This window comes from Pleurodeles waltl, chromosome 9 (genome assembly GCF_031143425.1).
Source record: "Pleurodeles waltl isolate 20211129_DDA chromosome 9, aPleWal1.hap1.20221129, whole genome shotgun sequence".
NCBI lineage: Eukaryota > Metazoa > Chordata > Amphibia > Caudata > Salamandridae > Pleurodeles > Pleurodeles waltl.
The window spans coordinates 308,035,574-308,050,326 of record NC_090448.1 but is presented as its reverse complement, the minus strand read 5'-3'; positions in this window follow the sequence as shown (position 1 = coordinate 308,050,326).

The following is a 14,753-nucleotide window of genomic DNA, read 5'->3' as shown; positions in this document are numbered from 1 at the left end:
GAAGCACAAATCAAAATACACATGAAAATGCATATTGTGGTGTTCGCTCTGACGCAGGCATACAGGTAGGCCTTAGGCGGGGCACGGGAAGTACATGACAGACACTGCTGGCATGCTAGGAGCGGCCACTCCGCCCTTTATTTATCCCTTGGTGCCGTGGTAATGTGCGGCAACATAGAATTGTTGATGCCGAATGGCACTCTACACATATCACGATATCCTCCTTCCTATAAAAAACAAATTAATTGAGATTAAAATCTATCAGATTCGCAGGTAACAACTTTCCTCAAACCGTGTGTCCTATTTTGTGGAGAGGCTAACCTAGATACCTCAGAGGAGACAGCTGAGTAATTTTTTTTCTAGCTGACGCGACAAGAATTTTCAATTCTATTAAGGACATGGAGGCGAGGATTATGCTTTCTCTTTCTTTTACTAACTTTCACAGCAGCCAATTACAAAGTGTTTAAAGAAAAACTAAATTTCCCAATATTAGCAACCACCAGTCACATGTACCAATCACTATACGTGACCTCCACACATAAGAGTCCGGAACCCCAACGTCACTCCTCTTTCTTTGTATCACAGATAATCCTCAGACCACTTGCACACGAATTCCTTCCGAAACCGAATAAAACTGGAACTTCTCTCTTGAAAAACGAAACTGCGGATTCAAACCGAACTGGCAACCAGGACCAAGCGAATTCTGCGCAGAAGTAGAAACTCAACGATAACCACACCAACAGTGATCTTCAACAAGATTTCACGAATTCTTCTGATCAGATCCTGAAAAATAAGGATACATAATTATAATACCATTCCCAAGAATGATAAAAAACAGAGCTCAAAATCAGCATCTCATCAACAATTCAAGGGTGGGTATACATCTTTATATACAATTATACAATTGAATAAACTTTCCAAAACCATATCGGGGGGGATAATCCTCACCTCCGTGTCCTTAATAGAATTGAGGCTCGGATTATGCTCTTTTAAAGCTGATCCATAACAATAGATGCAACATCAACAACAAGTTTAAAGTAAAATTTACGAAATGTATTCTCAGAAGACCAATCAGCTGTCTTCATGATATCTTGTAAACTAGAACCAAGACCAAAAGATTTGGAAGCCATAGCTCCTCTCACTGAATGAGCACCAAAATGCTGGGTATTAATACCTGCCTCACTCATTAACCATTTAATCTACCTTGCTAAAGTGGCAGAGGCTACAGGTCTAAGCGGTTTCTGAATAGAAATTAGCAATTGCCCATTCATATCCTGTCTGAATTCTTCAGTGGCTGATTCATAATCTTTCAAACATTGTACCACACATAACTTTGAATTACTCGGATACCAAGGATAAGATACTGACCTGCAATTGGTTTTAGTCCTCCTGGAAATTGAAAAGGAAACCCCTTCAGGAGAATATAACCTGCCAGATAAATCTAAGGCTTTCACATCAGAAACTCTCTTACAAGAGACCAAGCAAAGTAACATAGTCAATTTTGCTGACAGTTGTTTACTGTTTCCACGCTCATAACATTCTAAACTGAGCGCCCTCAGTGTGTGCTGTGTAATGGGCTTGTTTCGGCCGTTACACTCTTACCGGCTCGTCAGCGCTTCAGGCAATCAGCGCTTCAGGCAATCAGCTGTTCTGGAGTCAGCTGTTGCTCCGCTTCGCTCTGCGGCTCTCTTTCAAGCGTGACGGCTCCTTAATCTGGGGAATCCCCTCACAGGCAAGCCCTTGTTCGTTCCCTCAGGCTGCTGCTTTCTCGACGCTCGCCGACATAGGAGTGCTGAACCACGCCTCCTATTGATTCTGAACTGTTTTTTTCACACAGACATCCACTTCCTGGTTCTGCCTTTCAAGCCTCTTAACCCCTTACTCTAGGAACATAATTTTTTATACTGTTTTGTTTTTTCCTTGTAATTATTTGCTACCAGAAAATAATTCATTATTTATTTATTGTTTTTTATATATTTTATAAATTTTATAATGGAACATTTTTTTGAGGATGAAGAGGCTCAACATTTTAAAGAGAATTTGGATTACTTTATTAAGGATTCCGTTCAGAAAGCTGTCTCAAGCTCAATTTCTGATTTTTCAAAGACCTTTGAAGCCTCAGTTAAAAAACTTTTGTCCTTTGATGTCACATCTCCTGCTTCCAAGAAGATAAAAAAACGAAAAGCGGACAATGTAGCCTCTCATTCGGACTCTCCTTTTAAAAAATCCTCTACTCAACCAAGTACTTTCTCTAATGTTTCCTTCCCCATTCAGATTTCTCGCTTGGGAGATACAGATGATGATATGGCTGATACAGACACGGATAAGGATGATCCAGACATAATGATCTGGTCAGGGCCTGTGGAGAAGAGGCGTAAAACTTCTCTAGATGTACTGGGAGAGTCATCAAGATCAAATGACAATAATGATTCCTTATTGGATTTTGCAGGTCAACCTATGTTTAATCCTATGCTTATCCGTCACCCTAATTCCACTGAGTGTACTCCCTGCGAACATGTGGCGGCGTACGTCTCCAAGAACTTACGCCAACCATTAGACAAACTGGTGCGTAACAGGTTGAAATCGGAATGTCCCAGACCTTCCCTTCCTAATAATATAACCGCCACTCCGCTGTTTGACCCAAACATTCTGATGCTCTTTATGAATTTTGGGAAAGACCCCCCAAAAAAGGGGTATACAGGGCCTGGACCAACTGCCAGGACAGATTATTGGATCATTCCGGTCCTCTTACAAGAATCTTGGATTTGGCTGAAGAAGCCAGGATGGAGGGAAAGAAAGTTGACCTGGTCGTTCTTTCAAATTGGGCCCAAAGGGCGATTTGTCTCTTTGGCAACACAAATGCTTCTATGGCACAGGAAAGACGGAAAAGTCATTTATAAAAAATTGATCCCAAGTTAAACAACCTAGCTTCCAAGGAAATGGGACTTGAGGCCAATGGACTTCTTTTTGGGGACTCCTTTATCAAGGAGCTTAGTAAATACGTGGCCACCTTTCAATCAATTGACAAAGCTCAGTCATCTATGCAGAAGATATTTCACTCGCATGTTTTTGGCAGAGCCGGCAAAGGCAGGAGTCGCTTTGCCGGCCGATTCACCCACAGGGGTGCGGTCAATCAGACCAGAGGCTCCACTTCCTATCAACAGGAGTTCAAGCCACAGTTCTATCCTCAGAGGAACCGTTCCTTCAGACGTGGCTTCAGATCCAGAGGCTTTCAAAACTCAGGTAAGAGATCTCACTTCTGGTCCATTGTTGGTGGGAGGACGGACAGCCTTGTTCCTAACAAATTGGCAGATGTTGACAACAGATCCGTGGGTATTACAAACAGTTTCAGGTTACTGCATATAGCGCTATTCCACTCCAGTCCAACATTGTCTTCCAAAACCTTTGATTCTTTCGACAGAACAAGACAAATTGCTCTCTCAAGAGATACACTCCCTCATTCTCAAACAAGCAATCGAAGTATGCTCCACTCATCCTTCAGGGTTTGTAAATACTCTATTTCTGGTTCAAAAAAAGAAAAAAAAATGTAGTCCGGTCATAAACTTAAAGTTGTTCAACAATTTTGTAGCAGACCATCACTTCCAGATGTAAACTATTCTCCATCTCCGGGACTTGTTACTAGAAAAAGATTGGATTGTTCGTTTAGATCTACAAGATGCATATCTCTCCATCCCAATTCATCAGTCCTTCAGGAAATTTCTTAAATTTCAATGGGACGACCAATTCTTCCGCTTCACATGCCTCCCCTTTGGTCTTTTCTTCAGCCCCATGGTATTTTACCAAGGTGTGAAAACCAGTGGTGACACACATGAGAGCTCAAGGTGTCAGAATCATGGTCTACCTAGACAATTTTCTTATTTTACACCAGGACAGATCCACTTTGATGGAACACTTAGACAAATTTGTTTCTCTCCTTCAAAGTCTAGCTTTTCTCATCATCAGAGAAAAATCCAATCTTATTCCGTCTTGGCAGATGGAGTTTCTAGGGTTTCTCATAGATTCCGTGAAGGCTACCCTTCACCTTCCATCTCAAAAGATTTCCCACATAAAGAAAGAAATAGGATTGGTTTTGAACAAATCACAACTTACAATCAAGAGATTGGCTTGTATAATCGGTCTTCTTGCCTCGTCTATTTAGGCTATATTTCCAGGTCCCCTTCATTGTCGAGCGCTCCAGAGGTAAAAAATTCGGCACCTTCGCAAAGGTTTCGGATACGAGGACCTAGTGTTGCTAGACCACGAATCTCGTGTCGAACTCCAATGGTGGCTCGATCATCTAGACGCATGGAATGGCCAAGCAATTTTCTCTACAGCACCAGATCTTGTCTTAGAATCCGATGCAAGTCGGACTGGTTGGGGCACAAGATGTGCTCAGTTCTCGACTGGAGGTCTATGGTCAAGAGAGGAGTTGTCACTGCATATAAATTGTTTAGAGATTCTTGCAGGTTCCTTTGCGATCCAAACATTTGCCAAAGAGAAGGTAAGCTGTTCTATTCTCCTCCGGATGGACAACCTCTCGGCGGTCCGATACATAAATCATCTCAGAGGTACGCAGTCAAAACCTATTGCTGAGTTAGCAAAGAGTCTGTGGGAATTTTGTTTTCAAAATCAAATTTCTCTGCAAGCGGAATATCTTCCAGGAAATATGAACACAATCGCAGATTGGTGTTTCAGATATCTTCAAGACTCCAGCGATTGGCAGCTGCACCCTTCCGTTTTCAAAAACATTTTTTCCAGATTCGGTCCTTTCTCGAATGACCTCTTTGCCTCTCGTTTGAATTCCCAGCTCCCTCACTTCTACAGTTGGCGACTGGATCCTCAGGCGTTGGCTTTCACCGCCTTTCAACAGGACTGGTCCAATCAAACAAATTATGCTTTTCCCCCTTTCATTATGATCTCCAGAGTTTTGGCGCAGATTCGCCGCCAATCCACCAGAATTTTACTAATCACCCTCTTTTGGCAAGGACAGCCCTGGTTCCCTTCAGCTCTGGAATTGCTAATAGACTTCCCTGTCCTCCTTCCTCTCTTCCCCTCTCTTTTGTTGAATCCCATGGGTCAACCTCACAAATTGGTACTCAATCATTCCCTTCAACTAGTGGCATGGATGGTTTTGGGTCTTCCTGGAGAACCCCAGGAATTTTGCAGGAAGCTGCTAGCTTCATCCACCAGGCCTGGGCTCCCGGCACAACCAAGGCGTACAACTCAGCCTGGTCAGCTTGGCATAATTGGTGTCTGGTCAGGGGTGCCTATCCCTTTTCAGCGGATGTAGTTCTCATCATTAATTTTTAGCCTCCCTGGCAGCCCGTGGTAGAGCATATAGGACGGTAAATATGTACAGGTCCGCGATTTCCGCGGAACATGTTTGAATCAACAATAAACTAATCAGTGAACATCCTCTAATTTGCCGGCTGTTAAAGGGAGTACGCTTTGCTAAACCTCCTTTACCTCAGTATAATGCCATGTGGGATGTCACTGTGATTTTGCAGTTCCTTTTATATCAACAACCTAACTCTCTCTTATCCCTCAAATACCTTTCTGCTAAACTTACCATTCTCTTCTGTCTAGGTTCCCTCAAACGTATTTCTGAGGTTAGAGCTTTAGAGGTGACTTCTGTACAGTATACTGCTGCAGGTGTTTTCTTTCAGGTTCGAAGAAGAACAACGACTAACCTAATGTCAGCTTTTTATCCGTATTTTCCTGATCATGCTGAATTATGTGTGGGAAGTTGTTTGAGAGAATATATATCAAGAACAAACGATTTAAGAAAGCCTTCTGAAACTCAACTCCTCATCTTCTTTAGGTCCCCTCACAATCCTGTCTCGTCCACTACCTGAGCTCGTTGGGTAAAATGGATCATGAACCTTGCAGGTACTGACACTTCCATCTTTGGGGCTCATTCCACTAGAGGAGCTATGGCTTCCAAGGCCTTTTGGGCAGGCTTGAGTTTAGTTGACATTCTCAAATCGGCAGATTGGTCAAATGTCTCAACCTTTAGAACGTTCTATTGTAAACCTGTCTCTCATGTTGTCAGTTCTGTGATTTCTATGCTTTGAACTAGCATAATAGGAGCCTCCGTGTTTTGTAATAAAATGGAGATTTCCTTAGCTTCAGTGAAAGAAAGTCTTGATTTTATTAAAGACACAGATGCGAGTATTATCCCACCACTTTTGTCCTCTTTTAACCCTCCCTTTGTTTTTGATCAGGTACTTCTACCTCTACCAACCAGACGTCTTAGGAGTTTTCCTCATCTACATTGGGATGCTCCACCTGATCTACCTACAACTGTGCATAAGGGATCCTTGCTTCAAAGTTTCCAGCATTCAATGCTTCATCCGGATTTTGATGAAAAGACTTTCAGTGTCATTTATTGTTTGGAGGCCTTTTTCTCGCTTCTATTGGCATGCATTATTTTACTTTTGATTTTTCCTTTATTCAGAGTTGATTAACTGCTCTGCATGAAAAGAGGACTTGTTGCTTTCAGTCAAGACATTTATACCTACCTGCTATCCTGATTGGTTACTTCTTCATGACATGTATTTTGTAGTTTTCCCAGCTAGGGTTGCTGGGAGTTGTAGTTTTTTCTTGGCTGCTATTTGAATTAAAGCAAGAGAAGATAGCATAATACTCGCCTCCGTGTCTTTAATAAAATCAAGACTTTCTTTCACTGAAGCTAAGAAAATCTCCATTGTTTTTATTCCACCATCCTTCACCATGCATCATAATGGAACATTTAGTAACCTTGTCAACTCGTACTGGTTAAGTGAACTTGGATGTTATGACAAGACCAGAGGCTCCTATTATGCTTTCTTTTCTTGGTAAATTTTAATAGCAGCAGTCAAGACAGAAAACTACAATTCCCAAGTGGCGAACGATAGTAGCCAATGGGAAGATGTTTTGCTTTCACTACTGACCGAGCTGACAAAAATCTCTGGATTGCACTTCTCAGTTCAAATAAGACATTCATTATTATTTCATCACGAGGTCCTAAAAAATGAAATTAGTAGGTCAAAAGCACATGCTAGCGCGCCTTGTCCTTAGTAAGTAAACTTACAAGGGGACGCGTATAGGTCGATGAATCTTTTGAATCGCATAGGGTATCCTAGTTAAGTATAGCAAGTAAAGGATATCTACAACAAATCAATCCAATCGAATTAAAATACCATGAATTAATCTAATCAAAAACTACCATCACTTATATGGAAGTTAGTTTGTTTTATTCCCTATTAATTACAATTCTAATAAAAAACTTTTATTCAGCAATATCATGATTTCCAATCTTTATTAGCAACCTAAGGAATGAATTCATAGCACATTATTAATATGCAACCAACATTAAGCAAATGCATAGCAATTTATGATCAATTGAATAATTCAGCAATATAAGTCAGTCAGTCTAAGTCACCCTAAGTCGCCCTTGTCAGCCTGCTTATTTCCAATTAGCATCAGCACGTGGGTCTTCATGCGAAAACAATTTAGTCAAAAATCATTAATTTGGAAAAATCTAACTAGAAGAGAAAAACATTTTAAAACAGCGCAGTTGGTACCTAGAAAGAAAAAGCATTCATTAGTCATTCAGGTTATAACTACTTATCCAAGATAGATTAGCAATGAGTCAGTCTTCGTCTCCAGGTCATCAGTCATCAGCAAGGCTCCGGCTCACAGGAAGCAAGCCCAAGTTTCAGCACTTCGGACAGCGTCTCCTGGCGTCATCAACTTTCGCCTATCCGTTCTGATTTCTTTCCTCATGTCATGACTTTTTATTAGGGTCTCTCAGTCCATCCCACAATTTACCCATTGGTCAACCTTATCAGGGGTTATGACTCTAACCTATAGTTTTTGTTTACCACTTGTCTACGTTATTTTGAGAGTCAAGTTCCATTAACATGATTGGTCCTCTTGTTGATGAGTACATCATCCGGTTCTTCAGGTAACAAAACTGTTGCTCCCAGCTCTTAGTCTGTAGCTCCATTGTTCAAGTCCTGGGAAAGTACATTTAGCCTACTCCACACATAATTGTATGAATTTGTTCTGATCGTCTCCTGTCTGCTGGTGAGTTTGCAGATTTTTCTAGCAGTGTTTCATGGTGAACTCTGTACAGTTCAAGGTCCCTTTTTCTCCAGTTCCAGTCTGCGTCAGCTCATCGCGTCTCCACGTTTAAGCAAGCAAGGCCCAGTGCCGACAAGGCCTCTGGTATAGCTAATCTAAGAATATGAAGCATCATAACATAAATTTATATCTCTCATTGTAGCACATTAGTACAATTATTAAACTTTCACATTATTTAGTACTGTTAACACAGATGGTGATCACTCCCCGTGGGCACATTTTGCACATTACACGTCATTTTCAATTACTGTAAATCAAATATCACCTTTTCTCATCAGTAAATATTTGCAACTCATTAGCATATTCTCATATTAGCATATCAGCTGCAACAGTCCCTCCTCTGATGACTAAATATGTCATTACATCTTTCCTTGTCAAACATTACAAGTTACTTTCAGTTACATTCTGATCTCTTCTGTTTCCATTTTCCCTATAGATTCTTCTTCTAGGTGTTTTTTCACTCCTCTGATTATTTTTAGCTCTTTTTAATTGAATTAGTAAGCAATTTTTGTACTTCTTTCTCATTTACAGGGATATATGAACAACAGTGCTTTTCGTTAATCATTTTGCAGACTCCTCCGTCTTTCGCTAATATTATGTCTAAAGCAAGCCTGTTTTGAAGCCTCATAGCTCTAGCCGCAGCTAACTCACTGTTTAGTAATAATATAGCTCCTGTAAAGTTAGTTAACATATTATCTACTATAGTTGACAAGTTTCGTATCTTGTTTGCATTCAATGTAACTTCTACTGAAGGAATTACTGCTCCAAAAATATCCCCTACTATTGCAGAGGCTGTTTCTCTTCTTTGTCTCATTCGGTGTAACTCAGTCATTTTCGGTATCTTTTTCAAATCATCTATTTGATATATTTTAGGGAATACTATTCCCAAATAACATGTCCCATACCATCCCTTAGGGAGTCGGTAATAAGCATTAAGTCCACAAATGTAATAGATCCCAGATATCACAGGGTCAGCACCATTCAACATGAACGTCCATTTACTCTGAAACAAAAACACATGCCTACATTCACTCGTTTCCACAAATAAAGTGCCTGATTTTGGCCTATATATACAAAGCTTCCCTACATGTAATGCATCTAAAGCTATCTTCCCTTGTGTTTTAATTGTGTTTTAATAGCAGTGTAAACATAATCATTTTTGTAAGTCCTTTTCTCTAATCCTTTTTCTAATCATTCTTTCAATGCTTTTCTCCTATCATCAGTATGCCCAATAAAGCTCTTTTCCATGGGAGTTAATAAGCAAGTCAAATTGTTGCGATGCACATAAGCCGTGCCAAACGTTAGTGTAGGCTCGAAGAATCCTCTAACTAGTACTATATCGTGATCCTTAGCTATTCTACTTAAATATCTAATTATAGGAACAAAAGAAAATACTAAATCATAATTTGAATAAAAGTACTGAATGTTCTCCTGATTAAAGAAGCGTGTTGGTAACAAACTGCAATTTATACCCTAAGTCAGTGGTAGACTATGATAAGTAACCCCTTCTTCCACAGAGGAAGGCATGTGTGTACACATAAGACAATCCTTTGCATCCATCATTTCCACATAATCCATAATTTCCACATACTCACTCAATAGACGATAGAAGACTTTAGAAGACAATTCTCCCCTTGCATTAGTATAATCATGCAAATGTCGCTCATCTAATTTAAACTTCTATGTAGCTCTTAATGTAATAGCTTCATGCACAAATGTAACCCTTGCTTCTTTAATCTCATGAATTGACATACCCACAATCATTATCACAAACAATATTCCACACACAAGTGCCATTCCTATACTGAAATATCTACAATACTTAATATGCCTCACGTTATTATCTAGGTTGGCCATGATCTGTAAAGGATCAGAAAGCAGAGTCTTCAACTCCTAATTAAAATGCAACACAAAAATCAAAAATATACTTCTTTCTTCACGCTTTTAACTTCATACGACAAGACCCTTCTTCCTTTGTCAAAATCGGTTAGCAGCTGGTCAACTCCAGGATTTATATGTCTCTTTAGGCTATCAATGTCTGTAGGAGGCTGGCCTGGCTTGTAGTGGGTACCAGAGGTACTTACACCTTGTGCTAGGTCCAGTTATCCCTTATTAGTGTAGAAGAGGTGTTTCTAGCACCTTAGGCTGATAGAAGGTAGCTATGGCAAAGCAGCTTAGGCTGAACTAGGAGACATGTAAAGCTCCTACTATACCACTGGTGTCATATGCACAATATCATAAGAAAACACAATACACAGATATACTAAAAATAAAGGTACTTTATTTTTATGACAGTATGTCAAAAGTATCTCAGTGAGTACCCTCAGTATGAGGATGAAAAATATACACAAGATATATGTACACAATACCAGAATTATGCAGTAATAGCAAAAGGAAGTAATGCAAGTAGTGTAAAGTTACAGTAGATTGTAATAGGAGCACATATATATAGGGGCAACACAACCCATATACTCCAAAAGTGGAAAACGAACCACAAATGGACCCCAAACCTATGTGAGCTTGTAGAGGGTCGCTGGGGCTGTAAGAAAATAGTGAGGGTTAGAAAAATAGCCCACCCCAAGACCCTGAAAGGTAGGTGTAAAGTGCACCTACAACCCCCAGAAAGCATAGAAGTTGTGATAGGGGGATTCTGCAAGGAAAACCAACACCAGCAATGCAACAACAGTGGATTTCCGGACCTGAGTATCTGTAAGACAAGGGGACTAAGTCCAAGAGTCGCGACAGTGTCGAGAGTGGGCAGGAGCCCAGGAAATGTCAGCTGAGGTTGCAAGGAAGCTGCCAACGGATGGAAGAAGCTTGGTGTTTTGCAAGAACGAAGAGGACTAGGAACTTCCCCTTTAGAGGATGGATGTCCCACATCGTGAAGAAGCTTGCAGAGGTGTTCCCACGCAGAAAGACCGCAAACAAGCCTTGCTAGCTGCAAGGGTCGCGGTTAGGGTTTTTGGATGCTGCTGTGGCCCAGGAGGGACCAGGATGTCACAAGGTTGCTAGTAGTCGTCTGGCTACTTTGTTGCAGTTTTGCAGGCGTCCTGAGCAGTCAGCGGTCGATCCTTTGGCAGAAGGTGAAGATGGAGATGCAGAGGAACTCTGGTGAGCTCTTGCATGCGTTATCTGAAGAATTCCCCAAAGCAGAGACACTAAATAGCCAGAAAAGGAGGTTTGGCTACCTAGGAAGGAGGATTGGCTACTAAGAGAGGTAAGAGCCTATGAGAAGAAGTCTCTGACGTCACCTGCTGGCAGTGGCCACTCAGAGCAGTCCAGTGTGCCAGCAACACCTCTGTTTCCAAGATGGCAGAGGTCTGGGGCACACTGGAGGAGCTCTGGGCACCTCCCCTGGGAGGTGCAGGTCAGGGGAGTGGTCACTCCCCTTTCCTTTGCCCAGTTTCGCGCCAGAGCAGGGCTGGGGGATCCCTGAACCGGTGTAGACTGGCTTATGCAGAGAGGGGCAGCATCTGTGCCCATCAAAGCATTTTCAGAGACTGGGGGAGGCTACTCCTCCCCAGCCATCATACCTATTTCCAAAGGGAGAGGGTGTTACGCCCTCTCTCAGAGGAAATCCTTTGTTCTGCCTTCCTGGGCCAGGGCTGCCTGGACCCCAGGAGGGCAGAAACCTGTCTGAGGGGTTGGCAGCAGCAGCAGCTGCAGTGGAGACCCCAGAAAGGCAATTTGGCAGTACCCGGGTTCTGTGCTAGAGACCCGGGGGATCATGGAATTTACATGGCCATGTTCGGACTTACCATTGTGACGCTATACATAGGTCCTATGTATAGTGCACGAGTGTAATGGTGTCCCCGCACTCACAAAGTCCGGGGAATTTGCCCTGAACAATGTGGGGGCACCTTGGCTAGTGCCAGGGTGCCCACACACTAAGTAACTTTGCACCCAACCTTCACCAGGTGAAGGTTAGACATATAGGTGACTTATAAGTTACTTAAGTGCAGTGGTAAATGGCTGTGAAATAACGTGGACGTTATTTCACTCAGGCTGCACTGGCCGGCCTGTGTAAGAATAGTCAGATCTCCCTATGGGTGGCAAAAGAAATGCTGCAGCCCATAGGGATCTCCTGGAACCCCAATACCCTGGGTACCTCAGTACCATATACTAGGGAATTATATGGGTGTTCCAGTATGCCAATGTGAATTGGTGAAATTGGTCACTAGCCTGTTAGTGACAATTTGGAAAGCAGAGAGACCATAACCACTGAGGTTCTGGTTAACAGAGCCTCAGTGAGACAGTTAGTCATCACACAGGGAACACATACAGGGCACATACTTATGAGCACTGGGGCCCTGCCTGGCAGGGTCCCAGTGACACATGGACTAAAACAACATATATACAGTGAAATATGGGGGTAACATGCCAGGCAAGATGGTACTTTCCTACAATGTCTTTTCCGATAAATCAGTAATCTTAATCTCTTTCCTTATTCAGCAACGTAGTCTGTTGTTTCTTTCCTTCAAGTTGCATCAAAATACTGATTTGGAACTTCTCTGTCAAAACAAAAGGACATAAACTCGTTCTGCCAATCACTTATTGTGGCGTATGCCAACTCTGGTCCTGCGTATTTTCCACTTGCCACTGTCTTTCTTTTCAATTTCCTTTCCCCTGTCAGTTCTCCATCACCCAGTTCATCTTTCTTTGTGGTATCTTGTTCTTCCTCTATGGTCTCATTTATTACTGAGTCCTTTTTCTTGCCTATTTGAGATTCAGGCCAATTATCCCCTTTTCTTACACCTTCTGTCAGCAATCTCTTTAAGATAGGACTTTTCTCCTTTACCTTGTCTGAAGTGGCATCTTTTGATGGACCTGCAACGGGTTCAGGAGGAGTCAGATCACTTTTGCTTTGACCTGGCTCAACTCTTTTCCCCTAAGGCTCTGGCAATGCGTTTCCTTGTTTTTCAGTCCCTTTTGTTTGCGTTAGCACTTCTTCTGTGCATGGATCTCTTAAGGCCTCTTCTGCCTTGAATGCACGTTCTGTCTCTTGATTTTCCACACCCTTGTCTCTTACTGGGGTGATTGATCCTTCTTCCATTAGTTCTGGGTCTATTTCTGGCTCAACTTGTTCTGGTTCTGGTTCAGGCAGAATTACTCGCTTCGCTGCTGCTGGTGTTCTCAGCAACACTTCTTCATGATCCTGGGAACTCACCCCCTTTTTGGTATGGCTTGCATGTATCCAATTGGGCAGTCCTGCACACTTTACAGCTGTGGTAGTCGTCAACACCACTTGATATGGACCCCTCCAACGTGGCTCTAAGCAGGTTTTCCGCACATGCTTTTTGGTCACGACCCGGTCTCCGGCTCTCAAGTTGTGACCTGGATCATGGATAGGTGGCAAAGTAACAGCTTGTACCTGCTGAGAAAAAGATCGAACCACATCAGCTAGAACTTTGCAGTAGTCTAACACCATATCATCTGTGATATTGACAAGAGCATTGGCTGATATTGCTGGCAGTCTCATTGCTATTCCCATGAGAATCTCATGTGAGGACAAGCATGTCTTCCTGTCAGGTACATTTCTCATTGATATCAACACTAAAGGCAATGCATCTGCCCATTTCAAGTTTGTGGCTGCGCACATTTTGGCGATTCTTGATTTCAGGGTACCATTCATTTGTTCTACCAATCCTGATGCTTCTGGACGATAGCTGCAATGTAGCTTCTGTTCAATATTCAGTGCTGCACATAAGAGTTTAATCACTTCGTTATTGAAGTGCGTTCCCCTATCTGATTCTAAAGAGATCGGAAATTCGAACCTTGGTATCAGTTCTCTAAGCAGTAGCTTTGCAACTGTGAGACTGTCATTTCTACATGTGGGGTATGCTTCAATCCAATGACTTAACACACATACAATCACCAACACGTACTTCAGTCCACCACATGCAGGCATTTCAATGAAATCCAATTGCATTCTGCTGAATGGTCCTCCTGCTCTTCCAATGTGGCTCAAATTTAAACTGTCCCTTTCCCCACATTCAACTGCTGGCAAATCACACATCTATGGCACACAGCCTCAGCTGCTTGTCTAAATTTCGGATTGAACCAATCAACCTTGAACAACCTAGTCATGGCATCCCTTCCAATGTGTGCCTGACCATGGTAATACCGAGCCATCTGAGACAACAGACGATTCAGTAACACCATCTGGCCCTCCTCAGATACCCAGATTTCATCCGATCTTTGTATACATTTCAGTTTTGGCCACAGCTTTTTGTCTTCCTTATCTGCATTTTCTTGCAACGTTTTCAATTCCTCTAAGGTGTCAATTACTTTTAGAGCAAAATTTGCACAACTGGTCTCTTCTTGCATTAGTTTCCACTTATCCTTGAAAGATCTACAGTTCAGGGCACAAAATCTTGCCCCCGTCAAATGTTGTGTTTTTGTTCTTGTCAGCAAAATTTCAACTGAATGTGGCACCATTACCGTCAATGGGTATCCCATGACTACCCCTTCACATTAGGAAAGACTTTGACCAACTGCGGCTACTGCTCGCAGACAACCTGGTAAAGCTGCTGCCACCGGGTCCAAGGTAGCTGAAAAATAGGCTACTGGGTGATAAGCACCTCCATGGACCTGTGTCAAGACAGACAAAGAACAGGCATCACGTT